The 16,379-nt window shown below is 33.1% G+C and overlaps 3 long non-coding RNA genes across 9 annotated transcripts; 1 reads left to right on the forward strand and 2 right to left on the reverse strand.

The window, feature by feature from the left end:
• Positions 1–539: 539 nt before the first annotated feature.
• LOC127902032 (uncharacterized) lies at positions 540–6,934 on the reverse strand. 5 transcript variants are annotated; one of them, XR_008054453.1, is made up of 4 exons: positions 6,320–6,934; positions 4,489–6,154; positions 3,337–4,197; positions 540–718 (listed from the first exon to the last, which is right to left on the reverse strand). It is a non-coding gene; the product is annotated as an uncharacterized LOC127902032 (long non-coding RNA). The 5 variants fall into 5 exon arrangements; XR_008054454.1 differs by lacking the exon at positions 540–718 and having other exon boundaries at positions 2,633–3,913; positions 4,126–4,197; positions 6,320–6,929; XR_008054451.1 differs by lacking the exon at positions 540–718 and having other exon boundaries at positions 2,633–4,197; positions 6,028–6,154; positions 6,320–6,825.
• Positions 1,231–2,183, forward strand: LOC127902033 (uncharacterized). Its single transcript, XR_008054455.1, has 4 exons — positions 1,231–1,562; positions 1,674–1,750; positions 1,879–1,932; positions 2,038–2,183. It is a non-coding gene; the product is annotated as an uncharacterized LOC127902033 (long non-coding RNA).
• Positions 6,935–7,561: 627 nt separating the features above from the next.
• LOC102615297 (uncharacterized) lies at positions 7,562–11,912 on the reverse strand. Of its 3 annotated transcripts, none has more exons than XR_008054448.1 (6): positions 11,397–11,912; positions 11,038–11,111; positions 10,406–10,944; positions 9,991–10,216; positions 8,818–9,400; positions 7,562–8,250 (listed from the first exon to the last, which is right to left on the reverse strand). It is a non-coding gene; the product is annotated as an uncharacterized LOC102615297 (long non-coding RNA). The 3 variants fall into 3 exon arrangements; XR_008054449.1 differs by having other exon boundaries at positions 8,818–9,413; positions 10,693–10,944; positions 11,397–11,911; XR_008054447.1 differs by having other exon boundaries at positions 8,818–9,413; positions 11,397–11,910.
• Positions 11,913–16,379: the final 4,467 nt, after the last annotated feature.

Here is a 16,379-nt window from a genome sequence, read left to right on the forward strand (position 1 = left end):
ATGAGTTTGGATAATCAATTATGACACACTTATTAAATGGATTGGGTCTGGGTAGACATATTTTTTTTTCATATTAGGTTAAAATTAAAGTACTTGACTTATTTGCCCGATTAGTAATATGATCATATTTTCTATTATAAATTAATTTGTAGGTTTTTGTCACCAAAACTCAAATATTCGATATTATTCTTTTTTTTATTTGGAAGGATAAACATAAACACAGTATTTCATTTATAAAATTTTACATAGGTTTATAATTTCAATAGTATAAATGTGAAAAATACTAATAGACATGTATATTTTATAATATCGATAAATTATATATATATATACACAATATACAATTGTTTAATGTAAATTTTGTTAAATATATAAATACTAAGAAGGTTATTGGGTAAGCCGTTTATTTTTCATGTCGGATTAAGGTCTCAATATTTTGACACAATTATTAAATGGGCCGTGTTTGAGTCTACCTAAATTTGATATGACACGAAACTGACACGACTTGAGCACGACCCGGTGACCCGTTTTGTCACCTCTCATATGATATACTAAAGTCAAAAATTCTAAAAAGTACAAGTAATTACTCAAGCAATTCTAAAAAGTAATTACTTTCCCTTAAATGTATATTTACAAAGTGAAAGTAGATGCTCATCTAATAATAGCCGGTGAATGTATGTCGGTTGCGTTGCTGGGCATGTTAATCAGAGTGTGTTACCTGCAAAAGAATATATTCTTTATTATGAATTATACATTTTATCTCTCCACTTGAAACCCAAATTTTTAATGAAACCAAAAGGATATTATTAAAATTAAGACAATTTTGAAACCTAGAATCTGGCTTAGTTGTAGTAACCAGAATAAAGTATGCGCCAATTTTGGTGGCACGAAGACAGCCAAACATGGCAACATCAGGACAGTGGCGGTAGGCCTCCACCAACTTTCGAGTAACAAGAAGCCAAAGAGTATCAAAATTAGCGTGAAAACAAATATCAAAAGTGAAAGGAAATACAAGTTTTGAGATTGTGGGTCCAATTTTCAACTTGGTACCTTAAGTTATTTCTAGGTAACTCATAAACTCATTCTACCATTTTAAAGAGGTCAACGACCCAATGTTACATGAGATCATCATCCACTCTCACCAAAGTGGGCACCTGAATCCAAGCGTCATTAGAGGCTGGAATTAAAAGATTAAAAAAAAAAAACGCTGAAACGAGATTCGTTAGAGAGAGAAAGATTTGATTTGATCGAGAAAAGAAACAAATGAAATAGACAGATAAGACATTACAGGCAGCGTATAAAAGAAGAGGGCAGGGGTCAAAGAAAGTCACTGAAGTTACACTATTTCTATTTTAGCTAAGAATTCTTTCTTCTTTCTTTCTGTTGTGGGGAGATGACGACGACAAACGGCGTCCTTTTGTCGAGGTTGATGTCTGATGGGAGCGACGGTTTTGATCTGTCGCCGACTGATACTGAAGAAGTTCATGTCCTGGCAGTTGATGATAGCTGAAGGAGAGCTCTGCAATTCATTAGATGAGGAACAGAGCGCTGATAGCTTTGATGTGAGTGAATTTTGAACTTGATTCAAAGTTCAAGCATTAGGCTAGATTTTCTGTTTTTTTTTTTAAATAAAATTCGAGCTGAATTCTAATCAATCGCGCACTGGATTCAAGGTTTAAAGGTGGATTTAATAATCACAGATTACTGTATGCCTGGAATGACCGGATGCGAGTTGATTAAGAAGATCAAGGTAGCAACCCTGTTTGACGCTTTATTCAACGAGTATTTTTCTTAATTTACATAAATCTATTTTTGTTCATTCTCAATCTGTTTTTTTCTTTTTCTTTTTAATCTTAAGCTGCAATCATTTACTTTCAGAGAGATACCAACTGTTATTATATCATCAGAAAATATTTTGGCGCGCATAGACAGGTAAAATACATATTAATTTTAAAAAAATGAAAGTAATTTGAAAGTTTAAACTATTTTGCAGAATTTATTATTGATTTATGTTTTAAAGTTTGAAAATTGTGGCAGATATTTATAGGACGGAGCAGAGGATTTTGAAACGTGTCAGATGTGGGTGAGGCTAAGAGATTAGAGCTTGACAAAATGAAAAACCCCATTGACTTGAGACTTAATTTTGACAAGGAAGAAGGAGATGGAGGAAGGAGGAGGCTGATCAACAACTTCTTGAGGCCATGGAGCAGGATATATAAAAGAGAAGCTTTTCATTGAAAGGATTGCCACAGAGTACTTGTCATCATGATATAGGTATTTCTCGCTTTCTTGCTTTGACAGAGTACATTTTTTGGATAATTTATACTACATAAATCAATAAACTACCTTTACTAAGGTAAGTGCATAAATCAATTCAGGTTTTTTTTTCAATTTTTAAACAAGAAAGCTTGTTTAGTAAACACTAGAACTGAATTCAGGATTTATATTGAGAGGGACCATATCAATTAATTAGTAATTAATAGATTTTTCTTAATCTCAAATTTGTCAAAATTTGTTTGAAGCTGTGATCTGCATACAATTAATATATTTACACGTGACCAATAATATATAACATAATATTGCCGAAGACGTGATGTGAGCTTAGTCTACTGCATGGGACCAGATCACCCTTCAATTTAGCTACTGCCACTAAATCATTTTTGGAATTTTAATTACTGAAAATTTTGTCTCCAAAAAAATTATTAAAATATTATCTTTTAGAAGGAGAAAAAATACTGAAAAAGCTTATCACATCACATCTAATTTAAGACAATAACACGGGCAGCCATCAAATCCTCAAATTTCCCAGCAGAAGCTATATGCAAACATACCTACGGCAATCACTTGATAGCACACCAAAATGTACAAAAGGAAAAGAAGTTAACAACGTTCAACCATTAAACTTATCCAAATTTGCATGAATTGACATATGGCCACAAGAATTATTGCATGCCTTTTAAAATTCAGTGCTTCTTTTTAGTTTTGACCCCCTGCAATCTAGGCAAGTAGCGACGTAGATTAGCCCAATGGCCTTCTAACAACTCCAACCTAACAATTAGCTTTATAAAAAAAGGAAATTGCGAATCAGCTTTTTTGTTCATCACTGCTTACACTTTATATGAATTTGCTGCCAATTGATTCCTGGAAAAGGTTTCATTTTCAACTCTGTTTCTGTTTGTTCTTTAACTAGTACATGTGCCGCAAAGTTATGAATGCAAACAGATGGAAATAAAAAAAATTAGAAACATTTACATATTCCTGGTATAGAATTTTATTGAAATACTTTATGCTTTTCAATTTGAGAACAAATAACGACAGAGCAGGAGAAGAAATTACCTGAGGCAGAGGATGATTGTAATTGCAAATCCCAATACACTCCAGCTCTCAAAATTCACTCACACGAAAAAACTATCATATTCTCCTTGCTAGTATCCTTGTCACCGCACCAGTTTTCGGCAAACAAACAAACTGAATTCTGACATTTGCCTAAACAAGCTGCTAAGTATCCTCAGCCTGATTACATGGATAACTGAAGCAACTTTGCTAAAGCTTAATCTTAAGAGTTTCAAAACAGTGAAAAAGATGATATAGCTGCTAACAAAAACCTGAGTTATCCATAGCGACAGGTTAAGGTTCAGGCTGATGAAAAGAACCGCAGCTTCTGACAACAACACGGGCGGAAAGGGCTAAAGAAAGGGGTGCGATCCCTCTCGTTGAGAGTCAAGGGTCTCCTGGAGTAGAAGGCACATCCTGGATCTATTAAGCCGGCAAGGGTTCAGCATTGGCTTTCACGACCGCAAAGGGGCCATCTCTCAGTCGGAGTAGATAGAAAGGATCTTCTGATCAAAGATTATAAGGGCTTGACGATCGAAACCAGGAACATAGTGTCGCAACAGAAAGCTCGAGCGTAACTCTGCTCATCCAAACTGGGATTTTAAGCGAAAGAAGCTAACAATTTTCAACCATGAAACTTATTAAAACTTTTGGATGAATTTGCTGCTTGGAAATGGTTTCATAATCTGAATCCTTTTATTTGTGCGCAGTTTCTGTTTGATCTTGTAACAGATGGAAATAAAATTTCCTGATTTAGATAAATCAGCCAAAACATGTACTTTATAGAATTACCCGAGTTTAGGCTTTCACTAAAAGCTTCTATTTTCCGCAGTCTTGCTCTGCTGCCTGCTTCACATGTTACATCTAGCACCAAAGAAATTTAAATTTTATCAATCAATTGGTCAAATTGCATCCTACCACCTATTACTTACATTGTTATCACTTTACTACCGTTTTAACGGCATTTAAAAAAAATTTGGTTGAAGCTAAAACGCATCATTTATTAAATATGCCGGTTCATGCAAATTTTTTAATTTTTTAATTTAAAAAAGCAATTCAAAAAGAAAAAAAAATCAAAATGTTAATATACATATATATAAAAGCCAAACGTTTGGGTCAAAACGCCCATCTCTATCTTCATTACCGAAGTCTTACAAGTTTTCCGCCACCGAGATACTAACAAAGCCGATGCAGCCTCTAACATCGACAAGGATGATGAAATTGAGAGAGAACAGAGAAAGAAAGACAAATGCTCTGTGAATTTGAAGAAGGGTGATCTCAGTTGAGAATTTGAAGATGTGAAGAAGAAATAGAGAAGCAGAAGAAATGAAGAAGAAGAGAAAGAGGGAAAAAAAATTAAGAAAAAGAGAAGAATAAATCAAGAGGGAAAGAAAAAAGAAAAGAAAAAAGAGGGAAACTTGAAGATGAAGAAGAAACAGAGAAGCATGAGAAACGAAGACGAAGAGAAAAATAAAAAAGAGGAAGACGAGTTTGTTATTTCTTTGTTTTTAAAGGACAAAAGCATGTGCCAGGTACGAAATCGACTTTTAACTTATAGTTTGTTAATTATTTATTTATTTTTTAATGCAATAGTGGTAAAGTGATAACAACGTAAATATTAATTAGTAAAATATAATTTTTATTAAACTATGGTAGACTTGATATATCAGAATACTTTCAGGAGAAACTAAAATGATAATATCCCATCAAATAATGATATTATATAACATATTTTTGTCTTTTTAGATGGTGCAGGTTTTTCTCTTTGAAGTGGCAATTTAGAGCACGTGTCACTTTGTTACTAGTACGTATATAAATCACAGCTTCAAATAAATTTTGACAAATTTGAGATTTAGAAAAATCTATCAATTACTAATTAATTGGTATGGTCCCTCTTAATAAAAATCCTGATTCCATTTCTAGTGTTTAATAAACAAGTTTTCTTGTTTAATTTTTTTTTTTTAAAAAATCTTATGTGATTTATGTATTTACCTTAGTAAAGGTAACTTATCGATCCATGTAGTATCAGTGTATTATTTAGAGGAGAAAATGATTAATCCCACGGATTTTTGGTATCTTGCTTGGAAATTTTTTAATTCCTTCATTCCTAGCATGCGATCGGGCTACATTAATTGACAATAATGGTTGGTTGTTTCCACCAAATCTATTACGAAATTTCTAAATCTTCTTATGAAACCTCTTGTTATAAGCAACAACAAGAAGAGCAAAAACCCATATAATGAAACTGAAATGCCCATATGGATGTGGCAGAATAATGGAGACCAGTGAGACTAAGCAAAGAGAACCTGAGATCGCAGCAATTGCCTTGAAGATTTGAAGCTTTGATATCATGGCGGCAAAATATACAAAGGCATAGATGAATAGAGCCGACAGAAACGGGTGCATAATCATCAAGGTGTGTTTCGATTAAGGATTTATTTTGTTTTGAACATTATTAATTTCAATAATTCCGACAAGCAATGCAATTAGAAATACAGAGAGGGTGTGGTATGTGCCGATGATGATGAGAAATTTTGCACATTGCAAAACCATCATTATAAGATATAATTACTAAATTTGCATAATAAAATTTTACATAAAAGTAATATAAATGATCCACGGACATTACTGTAAGGCTTAACTTCTTATTCTTTCCCTTAAATATATATTTACAGATTGAAAGTAGAAGCTTACCCAATAATAGTTGGTCCATGTATATCGGTTACGTTGCTGGACATGTTAATCACAGTGTATGACTTGCAAAAAGTCGTATTCCCTATTATGAATTAATGCATTTATCTCTCCACTTGAAACCCAAATTCTGTAATGAAACCAAAAGGATATTATTGAAGTTAAGCAAATGATTTATACATATTTGAGAGAAGAGAAGATATTCCATATAATATATTCCTGGGTAGAATTTGATTCAAATACTTCTTGTTTCTGAATTAGATGACAAATCGAGAGAGCAAGGAGCAAAAATGACCTGAGGCTGAGGATGATTCAAATACGGCCATTTAAAACCAATGCTAGATGCAGGGGAGCAGGAACATGCCTGCTTCTAAGCTGAATGAGCATTCTGCTTCATTTGCAATTTGCGTCGCCCAGTGATCCACTCATCCAACACATCTTCAATATCGTAGGATACGTCCTTGAGCCGACCCAGCCAAAGTCTGACGGACTTCTCCTTCACTTGCCTCTGCTCTGCATCACTGGCCACAGCATGAATCGTTTGAAGATGGCTTGTAAGCTTTTCAACATCCTGTTCAACCCCCTTAACTAGCTTCACCTGTTGTGTCGCCTCTCCAGCAGAAAAGGAAATCAGCTGCTCTAAGAGAGGAAAAACGATGGCATCAACCATGGTGTTGGTGAATAATGCTAAAAGGCAATTACGTTGAGAGAATGCATCCAGCCTTTTGCGTTCTTTTTATATGCTGCGTCTCTGAATCTGCAATAATGCAAAGGAGTCCCCACACGCTTAACCTGATGCAAATGGCATGCAATCGGAGGGAAGTTTCAAAGCTTATAGAAGATTAAGAAGTGATTTTTGTTTGTAATGGATGAAAGTAATGCAAAGGAGACCCCACACGCTAAAGCTGATTGGGAAATTAAGTGGATGTAAGTGACACGCAATTGCTGGGAAGTATCAAAGTAATTTTTGTTTGTAATAGTAGATGCAACTAATCTGTCGAGAACAGTTGTAAATAACTCACTTTTGTAATGTAGAAAATCTTTGTTGTTTGTTCTTTTGTATTCATTTGTGGTGATTATTTATTTATTAACTTTCCTACGTAGTTGATTAATCACCTTTTTCATTTTCAAATCAAAATGTGGTTATATTTTTCCTTTTCACATATCTGACTTTTATTCATCAACATTGACATCGAAACGTTCAAGGATTATTAATGATGTTTTCGAAAGCTTATTTGATTTGCTAGTTTTAAATTACATATCTATACCCCAAGGTTTGAAAAAATGATTACATAGATCTTCTGGGCCAATGTGTGATTAGAATGACAGTTAAAGAATTAATAGGCATCATTATCATAAATTTATAGTTAATAAAGCAAAATAGTCTGGTTAAAAATAAAAAATATAAGGTTAATAATGGCCAAAAAATCTGGTCAATGAATGCACAATGTCTTGTATGAAAATCCAAGTTTGTACTCTTTTGTTGCAGTACACATTCTAATAACTCTTTGCTTTCTCTCATTTTTAGTCCTTGAGATGAAAACAAAAATTATCAATGTATTTTACTAATTCCTTTGTTTTAATATCTCATTATTAGTCCTTGTTGCAGTACACATCTTGATGCTGAATTTGTCCATTGTCTCTTAATTGAGTTCTTGAAAATCGCTAACAAAATGAATTAATATTATACTTGGCACCAACTGATACTCATTATCAAGCACACCCACCTATAGAGAGCAGTAGTATAATGCTCAGAGAAGCCAGAAAACCTGTGGTGTTGAAAAATAAAATGCAAGTGTAACGATGTGCAGTTGCATGACCTTGGGAAGAAGAAAAAGAAGTGTCTTGCCAAGGACCATGAGGAGGGTTCACACCAGCTTGGAAAGCCATAGTAGCAGTCAATGATGCCACCACCATTAAGGCATTTCGCATTTTTTTCCAACCAATCATCTTCCAGCTTCTTAATTGAATTTTCAACTCCTTTGCCTTGTTGCTTTTGGTTATTATTTAATTTATTTTCAAGGGATATTAAGCTGTTGGTCTGTTCATTTGCTGACAATTGAACATCCTTTGCTCTATAGATGGCCCAGCACGTCAAAGCAACTCCTCAATCTCCCAATCTTTCTTGTCTCTTTTGCTTTGTGCTAGTGTATCCAATGCCATGAAGCCATTTGCATTAAGAGCATTCACCTCTATCATAGTTCTAGTTGTCAAAAACCGTATGACCTGCATATTTGATTATTAGTATATGATAAAAAGAAAGCATAAATTTCAATTTACATACCCCCACTTAGAATGACAATATTCTTCAACTAATTCCACGAGGTTCTGAAAACATAACTTTACTCCATTTGTTGTTAAGAAGATAAAAAGAATTTCATCAACACACGCTCATTTTGCCCTCATCTTTTAAAATGAAAATAGTAGTAAATTGATAATTTCATATCTTGCAAGTAAATTAAAGATTGTCATTTTAGTTGGGGTAAATCAAACTATACCCAAATACAAATGTTCATTAAAATAAATGAGTGCCTATAACATGATCTGCATTTGATTTCCAAACTTGTTATTTGAAAAGCAAGCCAAAATTGACCTTCTAAAGTAACTCTTGCTTGCTACAAATCAAATTATTGGGAACTGGTGGAGATAATTTAATTCATTAGAAAAACTCTTAAGATTGTGATTGATTTGAACTTGAAGATTTTTCACCCATAGGTATATTTATTTCTTTCCCAGCACAAACAAATTATGTACTTTACAAATGTGAATAAAACAGTACGTCAGTTTGTTTACCTGCAACTGCGAGCTGCGTGATAGTCATGCCATAATCATCCTCAGCATTCAAAAATTGAGGATCATCCATATTGTCCAACAAAAATTTCAGTGCATCCAGCTGATTATGTTTCACACACAGATGTAAGATGGTCTCACCCCAAATCATCGTGGCTGAAGCTGCAAGCGGTCTGGTTCTGAACAACTCTTCCAAGACATCAATCCGTCCTTTCATGGCTGCCAAATGAAGAGGGCTCCATCCAGATCGCCAGCAAAACACCAGGCAGGATTAACTTGTAAAAGTGCTTTTATCTTGTCAACATGAACCTTTTGTGATGCTATGTGAAGTGCTGAAAATTGATTTGAGTCCAACTCTCCAGCAAGCTCTGGCTTTTGTCGTCTAATCTCTCCCTCAAAATCCACATGCCCAAGCAATGCTGCCGCATGCAAAGGAAACTCAGAGAGACAATTCACCCCAACTCTGCCTATGATTAATTGATCCTGCTGAAGCAACTCTAACAAGGTAGGCTCACACCCTTTTAATGCTGCTTCATAAAGCATGCTTTTCATTGTTTCTATATCCAGTGCTATTGATCTTTGATGTCTGGGAAATTTTGCTAGCATTAATCAAAAAGTATAAACTTTAGATTAATTAAAGACCAGCAACTCGACATTCATACATACAGAGCCTTGAGTAGACTTTAGATAAAGTAAAAAGTTGTGTCTAATTTTTCAAAGCATTTAATCTATTTCGTTCTTAGTTTCCATCCTGGGGACCTGTACTGTTTGATATTTTGATATGTTAAAAATTTTACTTGTAGAAATATAAGACCTGCCTCTTGAATTTTTTATACACGTACGACCCTAATGCATGGGGTTCGGGTAAAATGTGAAAGAGCTGATCATTTTTTTTTTAAATCAAATTGTTTGTGGTGATGTACGAATTTCTTTGAAAGAGTTTAGGAGAGTGACAACTTTTTTAATTCTCAGAATTTACAGTCATAATATTCATCATCTCATTAACTAGTCTAACAATTATTATTATTATTCATTATTGTTGTTAAATGACAATTAGTTGTGAGAAGGGCTTCATTACTCTGTTTTGTCTACTCATATTTGACACTGATAGCCCACATCCCAATACAACTCTTAAAATTAAAAATTAAAAAATGAAAAAGGCAATGTTATTAGTACCTTGCCATCATCGTTGGCGCGGCGCTCTACCAGTTTCCAGCAAACGTAGAAGACCAAAACAATTCTGATGAAGTTTAACTTGCGAGAAACATGAAAATGTTGATAATAAAAACCCGAGTTATTGTTCAAGAAATTCTGATAACGAGGAAAATCCTGGCAATAAAGGCTGCTCGCTCCAAGCTGCAGCTATCAAATCCTCAAAATTTCCAGCTGCAGCTAAATGTAACTGCACAAAATTAAAAGAAAAAGAAGCTAACATTTTTCATCCATTACCCTTAGCCAGACTTGTATGAATTGACATAAGGACACTAGAATTTCAGTTCCAACCCAACAATTAATCATAAAAAATTGAACTGCAAATCAGGTTAAAATGAGAGAACAATGGAGGCTTGGTCATTAAGCAGTTTTGACTTACCACCTTTGCTGATCATTATCTACAGAATATATCTATGAATTCGCTGCCAACTGAGTCCAGGAGCTGGTTTCATATTCTAAATTAATGTAGACTTGTGAATCTCAGGTAATGGTTCAAACATGTCAAGAATTTACAGCCTTTGACAAGTTGAGCCACCACAGCTTCATTCATTTATTTACACGTGTAAAATATTAGAAAATATTGCGTATTCTTTAGAGACAAATTGATTCAAAATAATTAATGCTTTTCAAGGGATAGCAATTTTCCAAAAAGAGGCAACTGCTCACAATTTTTGCCATCAATGAGTGCTGAACTCTTTAGATTGGTTAATGAGATCATCCAGCTGGGGAAAACAGCGTTGCCTCTGTATGACTCCATTGCTAATTCCTTTAAATTGACGACTCCTTCTTCTTCCTTGTCAAAATAAAGTCTCAAATCAATGAGGTTTTCCATTTTGTCGAGCTCTAATCTCTTAGCCTCACCCCCATCTGACGCGTTTCAAAATCCTCTGCTCCGTCCTCTAAACATCTGTCAGCAATCTTCAAATTTAAAACATAAATCAATGATAAATCTGCAAAATAATTTAAACTTTCAACTTAATTTTCAGTTTTTTAAATTAATATATATTTTACCTGTCTATGCGCGCCAAAATATTTTCTGATGACATCATAATAACAACTGGTGTCTCTCCGAGAGTATATGATTCCTGCTCAAGATTAAAAGAAAAAATTAAAAAAAAAACGAAAAAAACAGATTGAGAAATGAATGAAAATAGATTTCGTAAACTAAGAAAATAATTGTTGAATAAAGAAAGTTAAACAAAGTTGTTATCTTGGTTTCTTTAAGATATCAACTCTGTGATTATCAAATCCACGTTTAAACCCTGAATCCAGTGCACGATTGACTAGAATTTAGCTCGAAAATTTTATTCAAAAATACAGAAAATTGATCCTAATGTTTGAACTTTGAATCAAGATCAAAATTCACCCACATCAAAGCCATTAGCGCTCTGCTCCTCATCTGATCCAAGGAATTGCAGAGCTCTCCTTCGGCTATCATCAACAGCCACGACATGAACTTCCTCAGTATCAGACGCCACAAGTCAAAACCGTCGATCCTATGAAACATCAACCTCAGTGAAACGACGCCGTTTGTCGCCGTCATGTCCTCAAAACGGTAGAAAGAAGAAAGAATATCTTTGAGCAAGAGGCAAAAACATGACACCCGGCCTGCTTGTTAAGACCTCTACTTTTTATACGCTGCCCGTAGTGTCTTATCTGTCTGTCTCATTTATTTCTTTTCTCTGTCAAATCAAATCTCTCTCTCTCAAAGAAATCTCGTTTCTGCGGTGCCCTTTTTTTTTCCGTTTTAATTCCAGCCTCTATTAAAGCTCGGATTCTTAAGTCCAACTTTGGTGAGAGTGAGATCTCCAACTCAAGACATCATTATCTCATCTTCTCATATCTCATCGCGGTGCTATTAATTTTTGCTTTGGTCAAACATATAATATTTGGGTTTGTTGGCCTCTTTAAAATAGTAGAATGTGTCCATTAATTAATAGTTACCTCGAAATAACTTAAGGCACCAAGTTGAAAATTAGACCCACAATCACAAACATGTGCTCATTTTCCACTTTTGATCCTTTCTTGTACCCCTCTTTGCATTTATTTTCACTTTTGATACTCTTTGGCTTTTGTTATTTGAAAATTGGTGGAGGGCTACTGTGACTGCCTTGATAATTAAGCTTTGACTGGAGTAATATGCTGCCACTTAACAAAGCATCTTGGAGCTTGTCCCTATCAGATGGTGCGGGCAACTTTAACGTAGGTCCTAGGTCAAGTGTTTCATTGCATAAAAGAGCGCACTACCTAGCTGCTTGCCAGCACTGGGCAAACAGATCGAATATATTTTACTCCCTATATTTAGGGAGTAAAATATAGTTAAAGATTTTCCACTAGAGGTTGGTGCTAGCTAGACCTAAACATAAGCCATTCAATGTCTCCTCTATTATTTAATTTGTGTTTCTTGTTTCCACAACGGCCCCATCCCACCCATCTCGGTGGTGTTCAAGAGATTTAAGATGGGGATTTTTTATATTGGTTTTTTATCATCTTTTCCAAGAGAATTATTCTTTCGTCACTGTCTGGTATTGCTTTTGTAAACCTGATTGTGGATGTTTGACTAGGGCAATATGCTAACACCGTGATAAATGTATTAATTCATGTCCTTTTTCAGTCCATGTACACCATGCAGATTATAGATTGCTCTTACTCTTTTCCACATCCCCATTCGTCACACTTCTTTCCTCTTACATGGAAAAGGCACACATAATAATTTGCCTATATAAACTCTCTCATTGTACCCTTTGTTGAATCACAAACTTGCTTCTTAATCCAATTCAGTGTATTAGTAGTTAGTAAATTAATTAACGTCCCCAACTCTTTTAAGTCTTGCTGCCTCCTATTAACTTGCCTTTTCTAGTGGAAGAGAGATTTATAACATAAAAGGTAAGCAAAGAAATGGAAGTGCGGAGGCGTGACCCTTGTCAAAGGTACGAATTCATTCTGTCCTCTTCTCTTCTCTTCTCTTCTCTTCTCTCAAGTATACACAGATCATTTGCTTAATTACAAGAATATCCTTTCGTTTCATTACAAAATTTGGGTTTCAAGAGGAGAGATAAATGTATTAATTCATAATAAAGAATATGATATTTTGCAGGTCATACACTGTGATTAACATGTCCAACACTGTAACCCATATACATCCACCAACTATTATTGGGTAAGCGTTTACTTTCATTCTGTAAATATATGTTTAAGAGAAGGAATAAGAAGTTAAGATTTTACAGTAGGGGAGATTGTCAATTTCTCCCCTACGGTGATCAATATATACCATTTGTTGCCCTGTTATTTTTATAACGGCCAATAATCTCTCTAACAGTATAAGTTTATAATATTATTATTTTTTATATTTATTATGGATTAAATAAATCACGTGAATGGAAATGAAAATAAAAAAATTAAATATTAAAAAATATATATATATTTTGATGTGAAAAATAATAATAAAATATTTTTATTGTACTTTTTATTTTATAGACATTTTCTTATAATAAATATATAAGAAAATTATGATAAGAAAACTTGAATGATAAATAAATAATATTATAAAATAAATAATAAAATATTTTCTTTTACTTTTTATATTCAATTTTTAAATATTTTAAAATATTTATTAGAAGAAAATGTTCACTAAATAAAAAAGTACAAAAAAGTTTTTTTATTATTATTTTTTGTTCACATCAAAACATATACTTCTTATTTTTAATACTTAAATTTTTTATTTAGTTTCTATTCATATAATTTATTTAATTTATAATAAATATAAATAAAAGTGTATTTGAAAATAGGAGTAATATTGTATACTTATGCGGTTAGGAAGTTATTGGCTAATATAAAAACAACATGGGGTAAATTGTATATATTGATTACATTAGAATGAAATTGGCAATGAAATTGGCAATGAAATTGGCAATCTCCCTTTACAATAGTGTCCATAGATCATTTATATTACTTTTACGCAAAACTTTATTATGCAAATTAAGTGATTATATCATATTTTGATGGTTTGGCAGTGTGCAAAATTTCTCATCATCATCGGCACCATACCACACAATCTTTGTATTTCTAATCCCATTGCTTGTTGGAGTTATTGAAATTAATAATGTTCAAAACAGAAGTAAATCCTTGATTGAAACGCACTTGATGAGTATGTGCCTGTTTCTGTTGGCTATACTCATCTACGCCTTTGCATATTTTGCTGCCATGAAATCGGAGCTTCAAGTCTTCAAGGCAATTGAGATGATCTCGGGATCTCTTTGCTCAGTCTCATTGGTCTCCATTATTCTACCACGCCCATACGGACATTTCAGTTTCATTATATGGGCTTTTGTTCTTCTTCTTGTTGCTTATAAGGAGAGCTTTCATATGAAGATTTGGCAATTTTGGAATAGATTTGGAGGAAGCAACCAACAATTATTACCGACGTAGGCTGACCAAACTATGGTTTTAATGATCAGAAGAAGCTTAAGTGTTGATCGAATACATGAAGTTAGTTCTTTTGTTAGGCTTTGTCTTGCGGTGTTCTCTTCTTTATTTTTTGTTTCTTTTATTTGCTTTTTGCTATTTCTCTTTTTGGAGGTTTTAGAATTCAGTAATTTCCTTCTAAATGTATATATTTTTATTTTTATTTTTAAACTACAGAAAGTGTGTGGTAGGGTGTCCGGCCTATCCTTAATTGATGATGGTTTTAAATAATAAAAAAATCATTTTACATACATTTAAACAAATAATTAATTCTTCTAAAAAAACAAATAATTAATTAGCACTCACAACCCAACCTCAAAAACCGAGAAAGAAACTTCTCGTTAAGATTTTTTTTTCTTTTTCGAAATACTGATTTGTTACAAGTAAATTTTATAATTATTATTATAAGTCAATTTTCGTAGGTTTTTTGCTTCAGTAAACATGGTTATTTCCCTTTAGAATGGCAAGCTGTCAATTAAATGAATTATTTAATTAGCTCGTAACTTCTGTCGAAGTCAAACATATTAAATTAAAGAAAAACATTTATAAATCATGCAAAATTAGAAATCATATGATTGTCTTAAACTCTCTATCATAGAAAGGGAAGGCCAATAATAACATAATAATGCCGAAGATCTTACATAAGCTGAGTCTACTGCGTGGGGGCAGGCCATTAATAATCCTTCCGTCGAATCAATTGAAGGTTTCTTTAGATTTATTTTAATTTAAAATTCTAAATCCCTAGTTCATAATCTTTGGACAATTAGATTTACCTTTTAAAAGTCAATTAAGTTAAAAAAAATCAGATTAAATTTTTACGCGCATATTCTCGTCATGATTTTAATTCAAGTGGCCACCAGAAATCAAAGTTGGGACATCTAATTTAATTTGAATCGAAATTGGCCGAGATATATTGCCCAAATCTTCAAATTTTGTTGGAAAAGAGAGACAGATTATGTTACAAATATAAATTGTATGAAATTAATTTAAAGAATTTATACACTTTCAAAGTAAGATTTGGTTATTTTAGAAATCAATAAACTCTCAAATACGATTTTTAATTGTCAAAAAAATAATATCCAAGACCCCTTTTTTTTTAATAGAATAACATCATATTTTAAATAGAATTTTACACTACAACAAAGACGGCATGGAATATCATTCAGAAAATGCTATCTAAACTGAAGGATAGCATTTTGGCCAACACATGTAGCTAAAAACCTTCAAATAAAGTAGCTTTTATTAGTTGCTGACTTGCTGTGACCTATAATATATATATAGCATTCAGGAAAAGCACTTTGCGTAAGTGCTACATTGGATTAGTCATAGCTTTTGGAAAATATCACCATATCGCGTTTTAGCCAACACCAAGTTTCCCATTTAGCTAGAAATCTTTAAATAAAGTAGCTTTAACTAGTTGCCATGACCTATAACATATCCATTCAGGAAAAGCTATTATTGCTTTGTGAAGTGCTACATTAGATTACCCATTTATAGCTTTTTGAAAATTCTATGAAATTGCAGTTATAGCTTTTGGAAAATGCTGTGTATTGTAATCTTCATTACTTTTGTAATATCGTTATACTGCTTTTGGTAGCATTGTATAAAGTTAAATATTGGATGTTCAGGTACGGTATCCATCTAAATATAAATATCACCAAAACTGTATAAACATGCTATCATTCAACTCATTTCCATTGGTGAGAAAAAATTATAGATAATATATGGTATTAAAAATTAACAATATATACATATACGATTATAATTTACAAGATAAAGTTCAAATTACATTAAAAAAAGAATAACATATACCACAACATAAATATGTTCTTTTAATATATGCTCTTTTAATCCGCCTTTATCATCAAGGAGAAAACCGCCTTTATCTT

This window comes from Citrus sinensis, chromosome 5 (genome assembly GCF_022201045.2).
Source record: "Citrus sinensis cultivar Valencia sweet orange chromosome 5, DVS_A1.0, whole genome shotgun sequence".
NCBI lineage: Eukaryota > Viridiplantae > Streptophyta > Magnoliopsida > Sapindales > Rutaceae > Citrus > Citrus sinensis.